This window comes from Vicugna pacos, chromosome 7 (genome assembly GCF_048564905.1).
Source record: "Vicugna pacos chromosome 7, VicPac4, whole genome shotgun sequence".
In the NCBI taxonomy this organism is placed as follows: domain Eukaryota; kingdom Metazoa; phylum Chordata; class Mammalia; order Artiodactyla; family Camelidae; genus Vicugna; species Vicugna pacos.
This window is the reverse complement of record NC_132993.1, coordinates 38,746,621-38,763,920: the sequence shown is the minus strand read 5'-3', so window position 1 is coordinate 38,763,920 and position 17,300 is coordinate 38,746,621. Positions and strand designations below refer to the sequence as shown.

General features: G+C 36.3%; 1 protein-coding gene across 7 annotated transcripts in view; it reads left to right on the top strand.

The window, feature by feature from the left end:
• The window catches only part of BBS9 (Bardet-Biedl syndrome 9), a 380,232-nt gene that overhangs the window by 277,588 nt on the left and 85,344 nt on the right, over window positions 1-17,300 (top strand). The window lies entirely within an intron of this gene.

Here is a 17,300-nt window from a genome sequence, read left to right as displayed (position 1 = left end):
GCTCTTCCAAATAGGCAAGAGAAGCAAAGTTGATATTAGTGTTTTGGGAGCTATTTAAATATGTTCTTATTTTCTCCAAACATAATTTATTCTTGATTGATAATGTTGCTTTACTGTTCATTTACTAATAATTGACATTCCTGAAATCAATGTTACCAAGCAATCCAATCAGACTAGGTTCAGAGTTTGGCTATACAATGTAGCAAGCAGTTATTTATTTAGTTTTTGGGAACGATTTCAGACCACTGGGTACCAAGCTTGCTGACTATTAGCCCTGCAGGGCTCAACTTAGCAGGAGGAGTCACAGCATTGTTTTTAAGTGGTAATGCTCCGTAGAGAGGAAAGTCTCAGTTGAGAGTTGCCTAAACTGTAAACTCTAGAAACAAACTTAGAAATATGAAGAATAGCTGTAAATGATGAAAGTTCTTCTGAATTCTTATTAGAAGCATGCAATAACTAGTCACAGCTGAATTTTTATTTCATAGTGTTAGCAGCAGCAGTAAGAATACACTATTATTTATTTTCTGCTCTGTACTAATTTATAGGAACACAAAAGAAGGATAAAGCAAGTTATTTATTTGTAAGGAACTTGACTGTTTAAATGAAGAAGGACCTTTGTACCCCAAACGTAAATTACAGTGTAAGAGAGCACAGACTAAGTTTCAAAATGAACGGCGTAGGTTATACATAAGTGCCAGAGGAATTCTGATCTGGAAGGAGACATCATGAGCCAGATGTCTTCTCAAAGCCTCACAGAGGAGTTTTTTCTGATAGGTGCCACAAAGTTTTCTGTCATGTACCTTGACCTAATGTTTATCACATTTTTGTGTTATCACTTGTTTAGTTGTCTTTCTTGGCCATTAGTGGGTAAATTGCTTAGGGGCGGGGCTGGTGTGTGCATTGTTCAATTCTGAATCTTTAGCACTGGGACATAGTAGATGCATGGTAAATTATATGTTGAATGAATGAATAGTGAATATATAAATGAAGGTGAGACTTGTGTTTAATTTTGAGGGAAGGGCACACATTTGAGAAGACATAAAAAGGACTTATAATCAGAAGGAAGAATAGAAGTTAATGTATGGTAATGGAAATCCTCGAGGAGTCTGGGAGATGATGAATGGACCAAATTATTTGTGATGAAGAGGCTGATATAGGAGAGTAACAAAGTTGAGATTAGGTAAAGTAAACACTGTGAAGACTGGGAAGACTTTGGATATCATTATTAAATTATTCCATAGCATGGACAAGACCTGTAACTTCAATGTGTATGTCTTTCTCTATAAAATGAGGATAGGAAGATCAGTCAGGACACACAAGTACAGAAAATGACATTTTAGAGTTAAATTATGTGGTATATTTATTGTATGATACCATTCACATACTCTTGTGTACATTTCTGTCTATACATATGTAGCTAGTCTTAGAAAGAATTGTATGAAAAGATGTTTTCAAACAATATTAATAATGGCTCTCTCTAGGTAGCATAATCTGAGTGAATTTCGCCCCCCTGTTTCAGTTTAGCTGAAGTCTATTTCAGTAACCTAGAAGTGATTTGAGGAGAGTAATGATAGTTGGAGTGGAGAGGAGGATAGGAATATGGGGAGATAGTTTGAAGGCAGAATTGAAAGTACTTGGGGGGTCTTAATGAAGTGGATCAGGAGTTAAATATGATGTTGGGGTTTTCAGTAGTTGGCATTTTTAATAGCAAAGTTGGGAGGGATATGGACCCTGCAGATTGGGACACTTTTTATTGGAAAATTGGCTTATTAATGTCAATATCTTGAACTCTTATGTAAGTATATGAAGCAGCAGCTGGAGTAGTAGCTAATAGTGAAGTAGATCAGGAAAAGCAGAGATTGGAGTAAGCAGAGGCTGATACTAAATTGTGATTTTTTTTAATCACAGAGTTCAGCATTCTTGAAAAAACAAATATCTTTTCAATTCTCATATTTTCTTAAAGAAAATGGTCAAGTATGATATGTCTTCATTTTAGAGACAGAGAAACTAAGAGTAGGGAAATGGAGAAACTTCCATTTATGTTCTGATGCTTACTGAGTGGCAGAGGGAGGTTCTTCCTGTCAGTTGACTACTGTGTTGCTCTGGATGGGAGAAAAGTCTATCACTGATGCTCATGTATCCATTGTGATTGATCCTTTGGTTGTAACTCTTTCTTCTTTTTAAAATCCAGATAAAAGGGCTCTATTTTAGTGGGCTATTTTTTAAGTTTAACTAATAATATAGATGAGATGTCAGGAAGGATGGCTCAAAATAGAAAATACAATTGTATAATGGAGACAAAAAAGGATATCCTGGAAATAATATTATGTTTAGTAGTGAGTTTTAGAGCTTCTAATTATGCTGGTCTTTTCCCTCCTCTAATTACTAATTTTAGAAAATGTTTCTTTCAATTTAAGAGTTAGTCAGCCTTAAATTTGCCTGCTGAAACTATGTTAGAAACCACATTATTTCCAGTTCAGTTGAAATTACATGGTATTAAACCTGTATCTTTCCAGGTTCTATGGACTTTGGCAGAAATGTTGGGACTTAAAGCACTTGTGCTTCAGTGGCTTTCAGAGGTGAAGACCCTCTGTTGTCTGGGCCACACACACTTTATCATTTTTGTTTTTGGGCTGCTCTGCAATGGAAATGGGATTTGTTCACTTCCTTTGGATAAAAGTATGTTATTTATCCCTATTTAATGGTGGATTAGTGAACTGGATTCCAGATTGAAATCAAGAGAAGTGGCAGTTTTAATTTTACTCTCATAGTTTGAGTAAGTCATGAATTATAAATGAAGAATAAACACCTTTATTTTATTCTGGGAAATAGCCTGAACATAGACTGAAATGTTTGATAATTGGTAGCCTGCCTTAAATAATTTGGTCCTTGACCTTGAGTAGAAAATCCTTACACTCTATAAAGAGAAGTAGTTACATTCTGTATTGACCTGGCCCATGATGGAAAAACTGGGCACCCTTCTTAGACTTTGGAGGTACCAAGCTCAAATCTTTGATTTGATTCATTATGTCCTTCCATAATAAAAATTTCCAGAACTTTCAATTTTATAACTTTTGCTTTTTTCATATGGCTCTCATCAGTAGCCTATGAAAACATGGTATTGTTGGCCTATGAAAACATAGTCTTATCTCTATGACTTCTCTGACATACATGCCTTACCTGGAATCAACTCTAGTCTTCTTTGACAGGACTAATTTAGGTTCTGCAACCTTTAGTGAGTCTTTACTGAGAACTCTAGCCTTCATTTATTAAGCTCATCAAGATCACTTACAGGAAGCACTTTGAAGTTTACCACTGAATTCAGTACTGTGTAAAATTTTCTTTGATTTAATAGATGCTAGTTTAATCTTAAACTAGTTACTGTCACCTTTAAGCTTTCAAAGACAAGAACCTTCTTTTTGAGGCAAAGTATCAGACACAAAGTAAATGATCAACATTACTGGCATTAATATTAAGGTGATATGGAGGAAAAAGTTCTGAAATGAGACTTATTTTTGGACTGAGGCTTAAATATTTGCTAATGTTAATTGAGCTGAATTGATACTACTTTTATTGTGCTTAGCCTGACATAAGCCGCTTAAATTACATTCAGCAAGAAGTTGTTATTAATCAGAAGAGTCAGCTCAGTAGTACCTTGGAAAATCTAGACATAAGTACGTTAAATCAAAGTAGATTTCTAAACAAGTCTCAAATAGTTTGGATGGAAATATATATATAAAATATTCCTACATTGCTAGAAATGGACCACAGATTTGACTTATTTGCAACAACAGCAAGTTGGGATCACAATCATTTAAGATTCTTAATGTTTTAAAGGAACAGAGGACACGTTTTACCCTTGTTTTAGTTTTTTTTTTATTTGTTTGGATGTTATTTTTTGTTATTGTTTGGTTTTTCAATAGCAGATTGACTTACCTAATACTGAGGTCTGAGAGGAATTTTTCTCTTGAGTTTTTATAAGGTGGACATGATGTGATGTGAATAACAACCTGACATGAGTGGGAAGGTATGGTCAAATTAGTTGAATACATTCAAATCCAAAATTGAATAGTTGATTAGGTGTGAACCTTAAGAAGACCATTGACTCACTTTACCAAATTGTTCATTTTGCCAGTTCTTTGCTGCAGTGGAGCTAGCCACTAGAAAAAAGATGAATTCACTCACTGATTGAATCCAGTGCCTAATAACTCATGAATAGTTGGGTGTAATTCTTATGACCACACAATGGTGGGTTGAAACCTGATTTCCTAACTTGAGAAATTAATCCTTTTTATGTTTTTTGTGGAGGGGTGTGGATATGGTGGGGGAGCAACCAAAGTGGTCTCTGTCTTCTCCAAAATTTAGGGACATAATTTAACCTTGCTGTTCAAGACTGCCAAAGTTGAGTCTGGGGCAGCGTATTATTTTCCTCTCAGTCGAAATCATCTAGGCTAAATTATTTTTTTAGCTTACAGTCAGGAGCAATCTTGGAATAAAGATACTGTCACAGCGCCTCAAATTCATAATATTCAAGTGGGCTATAAATGGTCTCCTCATGGATGTGTGTCTGGGCAGCCCCAGAGAGGGTCCCTGGGAGAGGAAGTGCTGGAGTGAGGGAGTCAGCCAGCAGTCAGAGAATCTCCTATTCAGTGGCATCAGTGTGCTCCTGAGAAAAAGCTGTAAAGGAATGAAGTTTGTTTAAATCAAATTCTATTTTTGGTGCACTTAGGAAGTTGCTGAACATAAAAGGGATTCTGTTAAGAATCATTTTTTAAAGCGAATTAACTCCAATATTGTGTCATTTCGTATTTTTACATATTCAGGGATCTTCACCTAACCTTTGACTGTGTGGATTTTAAGACATAGGTTTGTTTCAGAATTGTGAGGTTTGGGGAACAAAGAGCCTATTCTCCCTCACCCAAATTAGAAGCCAGCTCTTACTGTATTTGTTGTTGTTTAGATAGATGCTAAAAGAAATCCTGGGTTTTTTTCCCCCAGTAATTTGTCTCTGTGTAGTAAGCCAGTTGCCTGTTCAGAGGTGGCCCTGGTACCATTCAGGCGAAAATGGGAATTCTCAGGGGAAACCTTATTTTTTTTTCTAACTCTCTCCAGCTGCTTGAGACCAGAGTTGATACTCACAGGTGCTCTCACCAACCGAGAAAACATGCTTCATTGTCTTAGCCAGTAATGTCTTCTACTGAGAACAAATTGAGTGTGTGATTTATTGGGTAGTTTCTTACCCAATGTCTTCATCATGTGAATGTCCCAAGCCAATGACTTTATTTTGTTTTAGATACTGAAATTCAATACCAGTGTTACAGAAAGCAACAATTCTTTCTATAAAATTTTTTGTTATTGAAAATCCTTTGATCCTCACCTTGTGGCTATTGACTATCCCCTCTACTCCTGTATAACCTGGCGAATATTTACTCTTGAATAGCATTCTTTAAGGACAGATGTTAAGGATTAATTGTAATTCGCTGATATCCCCATTTCTTAAATGGTAGTTTGTTTCACATGCTATTTTTTTCCAGATAAACTGAATTTTATATTTTTTCCTGGTGAATTAGTTGAATTGTAGGCCTCGGTTTGGAGGATATTAATTAAGAATATTTGGAGATGTTAAGTTTCTTATTCTTCTAGTACAATGACAGCTAACATTTGTATTGTATCTCACAGTTTACTAAATGCTATTACATACATTATTTTAGTTGGCCCTTATAATAATTCCATGAGGCAAGTTAATATTAGTTTGCTATTTTTCACAGTAGGAAAATGAGAATCATTGAGAAAAAGAGAATGACCTGACTAAGCTAAACAGCAAAACTGGGGCTCAAACTGTTAACTAATAGGCCTCTGTTCTTTCTGCCACATCAAGCAATCTTTAGACAAATTTTTGCTGCTAGAAGTGGTCTGGGCCATTTCTTTTCCTCTTTTATTCCATGCCCATGTTTTGATCCCCTTCATTCCAGTAAACTCTGGCCAGAATGGCCAGGTGATGTGTCTTGGTCTCTGCTCTTTATGAGTTGTGGTGTTCTCAACAGTCAGGTAACATTTTTTGCCCAACTTGAGAAAGGGTTAGGGTAGAGGCTCAGGCTCTTCTATAAGCATAGCATCTCAGCTTAATCTCTGAATATCATAGCTTACTGATCCCAGGGGAAATAATCATCAGTGTCAGAGATGTGATAGACTATAAACTATAGATGAAATCAGCTATACGAGTTATAAAATTTTGACAGTGAAGAAAATTACTAAGTTTCTGAGAAAATGGAAAGTCAAAACAGAGCCTATGATTCCATTTTATAGAGAGACCTGCCACTACCAGCCTCAAGGTTTCCTCCTCCTTCTGGCCACCTGCACCTGTGCCCCTTATATCTATTTCTTTTTATGCAACATCTGTGTTCTCCACTTCTGTGCCATCCCATCTTCTTAAACACTTGGTCTAGATTCACTTGCCCCTTCCTCGCTTGTTCCTTGTAGGTGCAGAGTGGCATGTTTTAAATTCTCTGTGCCTTAAGAATAAAAGGTAAGGCATGGAGTTCTGAGTTTAATATGCTTCTAAACCTCCCATGTGACCTTGGCATTTTGCACTTTCTTCCTCATAAAATGGGAACATAGATGCTTGCCCCACTTGGTTTTGAAAGATTGTTGTGAATAGTTAATGAGAGAATGTAGGTAAAATCCTTAAAGCAGGGTGTGGATGTGCCCTGGTTCTAATACTAACCTTCTGTGTGATTTTAGGCAAGTCACTGAATGTTTCTGGGCCTTAGCATTTTTTATATGTATAAAAAATAAGGAACTTAGACTAGATAATTTTGAAGGTTTTTTCAAATTCAATTCAGTTGAATTCAGATGAATGTATTGAATATTTAGTGTCATGAGCTTTAAATAAGGAGGTAGTCCTGGTTCTCAAGGAACATACAATCTAGGGAATGGAGACATGGAATAATGCACTGTTGTGTGATATAAAAAATGTCTTATGATCTAGCCCTCCAGTTTTGATTCTGTAATTGCTAAAGTCTTCTCCTCTTGGTCTCATTAATTTTAGAGTTTATTTCTATCCAGAGGAAAGGAATTCATTGGATTCTAGATAAGTAGTTTCATATTAGGGAATGGAGTTTGCTTGATGTTCAGCAGAACATTAGTACTGATTGATAATATATGTGTGTGGTGAACATATCTGAGATACCTTATAATGTTCAGGATAGACTTCTTTAAATGAAAATAACCAGTTGAAATTCCCATAATGACAAACTGTTAAAGAATCTTTGGTCTATAATGTTATGGAAAACTTTGTTTTCTAGTTAAGATTTCTTCTAGTTAAGATTTCTCATCTTGAAAGAAATTAAATTTGATTGGTAGACAGTCAACTAGTAGAAAATTGGTCTAGAGATTTGGCCCCAACCCCCTTTTAAGTGAATCTGATGCTAACTCTGTTGCTGAAGTAGACTCTGAGTTTTTCTTCAGTAAGTGGAAGGAAAAATTGAATATTTAATATCTTTTCAAAGTAGTGTAGATGACCTAGATCTTCCTATTGCTTCTGTCTCTATTCAAGCAAAAGCTGTTATAAAACCAGAGAAAAATCCAGTTGTCCTGAATATTGGTAAACTAAGATGTGACTGGCCAGCTCATCATTTTCAGATTCCTGCCAGAACGGATTTCTGACATCCCAAAAGTTTTGTGCTGAGCGGTTCCCCAATAACATGTATGATCTTTCATAAAATTGTTTTTTAACCATCAAATCTTAATTTTTCTAATGATTACTAAACCCGACTTCTCTAAGGTGTTCTTAGGAAACTCACAATGATGGCTGCATGATAAAATGCTAGAGAACTGAAACAAAGAACTATTTCCTGAGTGTTCACAAACTAAACTATAATCTTTCCCATCACTCATGCACGTCCTGAAAGTGCCAAGATGGCATTCTTTCCTCAGATTAAAAATTTCTTCTCTGGATGGTTTGGTGTGATACCTGTTATTTTATCCAAATTCAGCTTGTTATCACATTTTGGGGTAATAATACCAAGAATTTAAACAAAAAATGTGTGAATCAGTTACTGGTATGATGATAATCTTTTTCTCTTGTTATTCTTTAAAAATGGATTCAGATTTCTGGTAAATGGACTCTATTGGAGGATTCTGATTTTAAACTGTGACACCTGTTTGATTTATTTAAGTAAACTAGAAAGTGAGTTATTTTTAAAACTAGCTTGTAACCCATATACCTCTCTCATCAGATACTGTCTTCCATATATACTCTATTTCAGCTTCTTTGAATGAAGAAAAAAATGTGTTGGAATTAGAGGGACCTCTTACCTCATCAAATCTAAACCTGGACATTTCAAGAAAAGATTTCATTTTAATATATACTACCTTTACTTGCTTATGTTTGTAGTTTTTTTATTCTTTTTTTTCTTTTTTTGCTGAGGCAAAATTCTAAATTTTTTCTTAGTTACCCTGTTTTGTTTTCATTTTTATTTGTATGTTTTAACAGAGAAAGTTTAAATTTAGAATACTGATGCCAGGACTGAAACCACCATGGATTTTTTTCCTTTTTATTTAATTCTAGTCTGTATTAGAAATTTACATAGATATTTACTGTCTTTTGGCTAGTTTTATAGTTGAAGATCACTTTGAAAATAGTCATTAGAATTATTTTTGTAATGCTGAAAAATGTCACTATCTCACAAAATGTTTATTAGTTGTACGCCTTATCCCCCATACCCCATTTTGGTCTCTCACTGAGCCACATTTATTCCTCCTTTAAGGTCAATACAGCACCTAGCACCCAGTGGATGCTCAGTTGATGTTTGTTGAATAGACTGAATAAACATACATTTTATTTTTTATTAAGGTAAATCAATCTTAGCCTCTATTCAAAAGAAATACATTTTATTATTTCCAGAATGCATTTTTTCATTGAAAGCATGAAAAAATACATGAAAAATTTGCAGAAGTGAATTTTCTAGCTCCAGAGAGCTGCAATCTGTAGAAGCAGTGTGTGAAGTTGAGAAAAATGGGCTTTGTGACTAGGCAGGTCTGGGTTTGAATCTGGCTGCATGTTTGTAGACAGTCTTTTGAACCTTTCAGAGACTCAGTTTCATCATGGCTAGAGTGAATCTAGCAACTCTACTGCACATTTTAGTTATGAATATCGTGTGAAAGAACTCATTCTTGGCCCTACAGTAGGTCCCACTAGGAAGCACGAGGGAGGATGAGGGAACCTCTGTGAAAGTAAGACAGTGCCCCAAAAGGGGCAGCCAGGGAGTGCTCTTGGAACAGTTGTTTTCTGCTAACTGGATGAAAACTCTGGCATTGGGAGGTATCATTCCAAACAAAATACCCAGTGAAAAATACATTCAGTGGATTCTGAGCTGTTAATTTTAAGGCACACTATTGAGTTGAACACTTTGAAAGATAAAAAGAAAAACTAGCATGTTAAATGAACACTGGCACTATAAGACACATCCAGATTTGAAAAACATTAAAATATATATGGAGGGCAGAAGAAGGCACCTAATGAGCAAAGTGCATTACAGAATTAAGGAAATGTGCTATTTGCTGGGCATTGCAACTGGTATGCTAAGTACTAGCTCTACTTCTGAGAGAAGCTTCTGGTAGTAGTATTAAGCCAATAACTACCCTTCCAGGATACACCAGAAGGGCTTTATTTCAGTTCAAAATGAACAGATATTTGTTGATCTCTGCTATGTGTTAGGACCTGTACAAAATGCTGGGACACAGTGATAAATAAGACAGAACATAATCCCTGTTCTCAGAGTATCAAGCTAGTGATTCTAAATGTGATTTTGTCCCCAAGGAGACATTTGGCAATGTCTGGAGGCATTTTTGGTTGTCATAACTGGAGAGAGGGTGCTATTGATACCTAGTGTTTAGAGTCCAGGGGTGCTGCTACACTTCCAGCAGAGCCCAGGACAGCTCCCCACATCAAAGAATCATTTGGCCCCAAAGGTCATTAAGAGGAGACTGAGAAACTGCTCTAGAGTGTAGATTAAGCTGATTCACATGATCTCATCATATGACCTTGTCTATGATGATGTATTTTAAAGTTAAATTACAGACTTTATGACACTACATAAACTTAGCAGTAAAGCCCTGAATGAATTTAGTAGATCGTTGTAATGTAATACTACATTTGGAAGGCATGGATTTAGAGTATAGTTAATTTAAATTTACTACCTATGGTAGACCCAACAAATAACATAGCCTTTAAAAACTTTTCAAACGTGGTAGACCTTGGTCTTGTTCGCCTGGAATATAGGGATAGACTTCCATTGCCCAGGTAGTATTCCTGTAAATTGCCGTCCTAGTGGATACTTGTGCTACTGAGTTATCAGGCTTTTAAATTTACTTCAGTACAACAGACACTCACTGAGTGCCTGCTGTGAGCCAGAGACTATGGGAAGGGTATGGAAAATAATAAAAAAGTCTCTGACCTGGAGAAGTTTACAAAATAGCAGAAATCAGGTACAGCGTATCCTCAGCAAAGCCACTTGTAATTATAATGTGCCTACAGTCTGTAATTGTAGAAATGCTCATAGTTTACCCTAATTTCACTTCATATGAACCCGGGTAGTTCCATTCATTGCCTTTTATATTATTTCCATATAGTCTAGGCCATATAGACCTGTATATATATTGCCAAAGTACTACCAGATAGTAGTGATACATAACTATGTATTTTATCTAAAAATGCAACAGTGATTAAAAAACACAGGTGTTCAAGAGAAATAGACTCTTTTGAAAAACCAGGTGTTTTAAAAGAAGATTCATAGAAAGAAAAAACTTGACAGTTTCACTTAATTGTAAGCATGTCACATTCACCACTCAAATTCTAGAACCAAGGAAGTGATCAGTAGCCTCATTAGCATTGTTGAGGTCTCCAGTCTCTTTTTACCTTTGAATGGATTATCAGCATGTCTCAGTTGATCACACAGAATAATTTGTCTTAGCATTTGCTAAGGAATGTTCTTAGAACAGCTGCCAACTGCCCATATATCCATCATTTCCCCTAATTGGAGATGGCACTCAAGGTTCTGTGGATGGCTACATAATTACTGACATGTCTGATGTAAGAATGTGGCCTGAAACAGTCTAAACTTAGAAACTATTCAGATCAGACCTTGTGGATGTTGTTTTTGGGCAGTGATAACTGTGGCATTCTCCAGGGTTTGTAAAATGAGCTCTGACATTGCCAACCATAGATTCCAGCTTTAACAGCAATCTGTTTAATGAGCAACTGTGGTCGTGAGAGTGTTCGTTCATTCTTCTTTGTACAAAGTCCATTAATTATTATTTTTAAAATTTGGGTTTCACTTGGCTATAGGAATATAATCTTATGGAAAGGGGTAAAAATTTGGTCACCTGGTGTCGGGGGATGGGTAAAAAATAGTAACCAGGTTTGAGATCAGTTGTATTTTTAGCATTATATTAGCCAATCATTGAAGTTAGTTTCCCTTCAGCTGATTAAGTTACATGTCTATTTGGTAAATAAACTTTGCTGAAATAGCGAAATTTGTCTGTATGTCACTTATAAATGATTTATTGTCTTTCTCATTTATCATTTTTATGTATCAATGGTATATATTTTAAAAGACCCAGCCAAAGTCTATATTCCAGTACTGCCTACATTTTATATTCTCCTGGGTAGTACATTAAGAAAGAAAGAATGAAAGTGAGGGTTGTTTTTTTTTTTTTTTCAAGTGAGGGTTGTTTTGACAGTATATAGTACAAAGAAATTTCTCAGGAATAATTTATTTTTCTAAAACCAGTTTTATATGAATTTTCAAGGCATTTGACAAGTGTAGATTGGTGTCAAGGAAAATTATACTTCTAGACCAGAAAAACCATCATGGCTTCAGAGAGTCACAATAATCATACCTTGCTGTTTCAAAGCATCAGATGATTTAGGCAATTAGCAGTTCTCTTTTTATGAAGATAAATAGCTTGAGTGACTGAAATTTTTCACTGAATGGGTACACTTTCTCTGTTGTTTTATAGTTACCCAAAATGGTAGCATGGTTAAAAATGTATTCTAATCTTGGATTTGGTTTAGAAATTTCAGCTAAATACATGTTGTTGGGGAATCTTAAGTTTTACTACATGTGAGGCACAATCGAATGTAATCCAGTCTTCTATCCTATTTATACAAAATAACATAGTAGCAAAAGTAGCTAAGAATTAGATTCTTGCTATGCCTCTGAAGAAGCCAGAGTTCTCTTTTATCTGGCTGAAGTTTCAGCACATAGATAATGAAACATTTCTGATATACTTATCTGACATTTAAATCATCTCTATGCCCTTTCTCTTTTCATTTTGAACCTTATTACATTGTTTTTGGTAAAAGAATAATTCTTTTGGATAAAAATTGGATCTTTTCCGGCAAAGTAAAAGCTTAGACCTGGTAAACTTTTTCTTCTTTATTTGCAAGGACTTGGCCATGTTGTAGTCTGCAGCAAATGCCATCACAAATAACATAATTGAGTAGAAAGCATGCCCTATTTCTTGCCTGCTTCCAAGTCTCCCCTAGACTTAAAGTGTCTTTCTAACCAAAGGGCAGCCATGTGAAGAATAAATTCATTTCAGTAGTCATTAGAACTGTCTGTAGCTTGGCGTTAGGCAGCTGTGGCTAAAGGTGAACTGGAGAGATTTTTTTTTTTTTAAAGTAGATGACAGATATATTGAGGTAGGTCTCTTGTTTCCATGTGACATCACTTGAGTTCCATTCAGATTGGGAGCCTGACAGTGCCTGATTGAGTGTGTCTAGAATTTAAGAGGCAGTTTAGTATGGCTCCTAGTTGTGCTGGATTTTTAGGTGGACTGACTCTGAGGTTCATCAATTCAGGCAGCATTTACGGGACACCCACCATGTACCGAGTACTGGAAAATTGAGGGCATGTTGGGGACTCATCAAGTACTCTTTTTACACTGGAATTTTCTGGGCCACATATGAGTTTTGTTTTCCCTCTGCCTTCTCATAGTGTAACTTTATAAACGTTTTATTCAAACCACCAAATTTTCTATCATTTTCAGTAAGGTACAAAAGAAAATCAATGTATAGCTCCCTGATTAACAAGCCTTAGAGGATTTCTAGAGTACAAGTCGTATCAGGCAAAGTTGTGTATCTGTGCGTGTGTTTTAATAGAATTGCTAAAGGAGTAAGAAATGGAATCCAATACATGTAACCTACATAGTTTTTAGTAATATATATGAAAGAAGGTCTTATGACATTTTACTTTGAAACTTGATTAAACTTGGCTACAGAATGAGCACTGTCCCATTGAGTGATCAGAGAGGGCCAGGGAACACTGTAGAGTGATCAGCTGTCTTGTATCACCTTAGGAGGCAGTAGTTGGTAGAGTGCCTCAGGTGCCAGGAAAAAAAAAATCTCCCCTTTTCAATGTCATTGTCACTCTAACAGAAAAATTAGTTTATCAGGTGTTACTAAACTGAAATGAGCCCTCAGCTATAGGAAATACTAAGAAATAGTAAGCAGGAGTGTCATTTTATAGGTGAGAAAACTAAGTCTGAGGGAGGTAAAGTAACTAGTTAGAGGTTGTACAGCTAGTAAGTAAGCATTACCAGTGTTCAGACTTAATTCTAATTGACTCCAAAGTCATGTGATCATTCCAGCATTCAGAATGTCGTTAAGCCCCAGTTACAATTTGGTGTAGCCATTAATATATCAAAATTGTTTCTTAAATAAAGGTGCCTTATTTGTGTTAATGTATCTACCCTTTATGAATTATACTTTCACAGTACTTTTAACTTCTCTTATTTTTTCATCAGCTTTATTGAGATATAATTTACATATAATTTGCCCATTTAAAATGTACAACTTGGGAGGGAGAGTATAGTTCAGTGGTAAAGCACATGCTTAGCATGCACGAGGTCTTGGGTTCAATACCCAGTACCTCCATATAAATAAATGAATAAATAAAAACCTAATAAAATGTACAACTTAATGATTTTTAGCATGCACAGGGTTGTACAACCATCACCACAATCTGTTTCTCCCTGAAGGAAATCCTGTACTCACTGTACTCACTGGCAGTCATCAACTGATCTAAAGCACATTCCCTCCTGTCTGCTGCCTACCTCCAGCTCTAAGCAACCACCAATCTGCTTACTATGTTTATAGATTTGCCTATTCTGGACATTTCACATAAATAGAAAAATACAGTATTAATAATACAAGCCAGAGTACCCTCTTTAACTTAGCATAATTTTTTTTTAGATTTATCCATGTAGTAGCATGTGTAAGTACTCCATTTCTTTTTATGGCGGAATAATATTCCATTATATAGATACGCCACATTTAATTTATCTATTCATCAGTTGATGGACATTTGAGTTATTTCTACTTTTGGGCTATTTATAAATAATGCTTCTGTAAACATTTGTGAATTTTTGAGTGGACGTATTTTTTTAAATTTCTCTTGGGAATAAACCTAGAAGTGGAATTGCTGGGTCATATGGTAACTCAATGTTTAACTTTTTGAGAAACTGCCAAATTGTTTTCCAAAGCAACCGTACCATATTATATTCCCACCAGCAAGGTGTGAGGGTTCTGTCCTTGTCAGTGCTTGGTATTGTTCATCTTTTTACCTCTCTCATTTAATTCTCATAATCCTGTGAATTAGTCAAAGAAAAACATTCTTGCTGTTATTTTATAGGTAAAAACTCCAAATCAACAAACATTAAATGAGAAGCTCAGTATGTGTATGAATAGAGGGAAAGACGTGGTATGGATGGTTCAAAACAAATCATCCAAAAGTAATTTAACAGTTTTGCAACTGACGCTTATAGCTATGTTAGATGTTAGAGATATTTCCCACCTCTGCATTTTAAAGGCGATGAAACTAGAGCCCTGAAAAGGGAAGTACATTGAACCTGACCTAAATCTGTTTCGTAGAAAGCCAGGTCTAGAAGGACTGTCTCCCTGGTTCCCAGGCCATTGCCTGTTGCAGCACAGCCTATTGCATTCTGCCCTGGGGGATGTATGAACTCATCCATATCACAGGAATTCCATTTCCTTAACTCGTTCATCCAGGCTAGCCTTTTATTAAAATAAACCTATCTTAATTTGTATGGGGTATTGGAAGGTCAGCAGAGCTAAAACCTCCCATTGGGAAGCTCCTGATAGAATTTGTTCCACATATTGCCTATGATCAAACTGATGTGCACACAGAAAGTTAACGCAGGCAATGTTACTTGGTGATGTTTCTTGTGTCAGGTTGCTTGGGTGTGAATTCTAGCTCTTTCACTTACTAACTGCTTGACCCTTTCTGTAATTCTGTTTCTTTATTTTTTAAGTGGGAGCAATACTAGTACCTACCTTATAGAATTGTTTTCAAAGTGAAATGAGAGAATCCCTGTAAAGAGGTTAGTCTAGTGCCGGGCTCCCAGAAAGTCCTCAGTCAATGTTGACAATGATTGTTATATAGTATCAACTTGCTCAGACTACTGAAAACATTGTAATCTATGATTTATAGAAAATAAATCAATCATCCTTGTTAAAAAAGTAACTTTACTAAAGGAGCAGGCCTGGAAAATAGTTATTTTCTAAAGTCTTCGTAATTTCACGTTATATGGAACATAATAAAATTCCCTTTGTTAACAGAAGAAAACTTACTGTGTTAACTTCCCATCTTTTATAAATTATGAACTAATTTCCTTTATACTGTAACTTTGGGCAAAAACCAACCTGGAAATTGCAACTCGAGTTGACTTATGTTAAAAACCCCAACAATGGGAAAACTGATCTAAAGCACATATGCCTGTTATGGATGTAATATATTAGTAGTGTTTTTCCTCAGTATCTTTGATTTTCAAGATGAAAACCCACTGGATTATTTTATGGGGCCAACTGTTTTCACTTGTGTACCAGTGCAGAAGAAAGAGCACCCAATGGGAAATCAGAAGGTAGGACTAAAATCCCTGCCCTAGTTTATGACCACAATCAGTGTGCTCATCTGAGCATTAAGCTGAGCATTAAGCTCATCAGAGCTCTCGGCTTCTGCTTCCTCATCTGGAAATGGGAGCCCAGGGGATTCACAATTTAGTCATGAGGACCAAATAATAACCTGAGTATAACAGTACTAGCTCAGTGCCTGGCCCACAGTTGGGGCTCAGTAAATGACAGCTAAACAGCAATGTAGTGGGACTCTGTGTACTACACATGAGATTTGGAGGCATATTTGATGGTAAGTTTAGGTGAAGAAATTGGACATGTCCGTGTTCACATAATATGATTCATGTCTACGCTGCTGTTGCTGCTGCTGCTTTCCTGTAACCAATTTTAGAGCCTATCTTGGCAGCTGGAAATATTTGGGATTAATTTCACACTCACTTTATGAGTTGAGAGTTTTCCTGCAAGCAGCTCCCTGGGCCTCTGCCTCATTACTTTGGCATCAACTGATATGGCAGTTGGACAGAGATGTCCTTTGGGGTCCCCATTTTATTTGGAATCCTTCAATTCGAAAAAAGGCCATCAACACATCGTGCTTGAAATCATTAGCATTTATTGTTTCTGAAACCCCTCCCTTTCTATAGACCTGTTGAACACCAGGGAACACATCTTGCACAGCCAGTGATGAGCACTGAAAAATTATTCTCCCTCAAATTTAAGCCCTAGCAGCTGGTTGGCCTCATTTCTCAGTTCCAGGTGAGCTGCAAGATCCTCTAGGCCCTGGTCAGACAGATCTAAATCTTGATGGGTCTAGTTTTTCCATCCCTTTTTACTATGTTAATTCTGCTAAATTCATTTGGCTCTCGAGGAGAACAAAGTAAACTTGGCTGTTATGTGTAAAACTAAATTGAGAACATGGAGATCTGTTTAGTATTTCATGCTGGCCAGTAGGTCAGGAAGATTTTCCTTGGGGGTAATTTACATAAGGAATTGTTTATCCTATTTCTTTCCAATTTCTGTGACCATTTGGGGATAGCAGACTCTTTCCACAATGGCACAGAAATATATCCAGTGAGACTGAAACTTAGAGAAATGATGCTTCTCCTGGATTGATGTATTTTGGGTCTTGCTCAGGAAAGATCCTGTGGCTTGGGCTGCTGTCTCACTGAGAAGTCATTCTTCCACCACAGCTGTGTTTAGCAAGTTGGGTGGGTCCACGAACTGACATGCTGTTAAACTTAGTAAGAATTTTCCCTTGATAGTGAGAAACGTGAATAAAAGCCTCACTTAAGTCCCAGCAAATGCCCCAAATGTTTGCTGTGATCTGGTGGCTGCTTAGAGCACAGCTTCCATCAAATAATACCCCCAT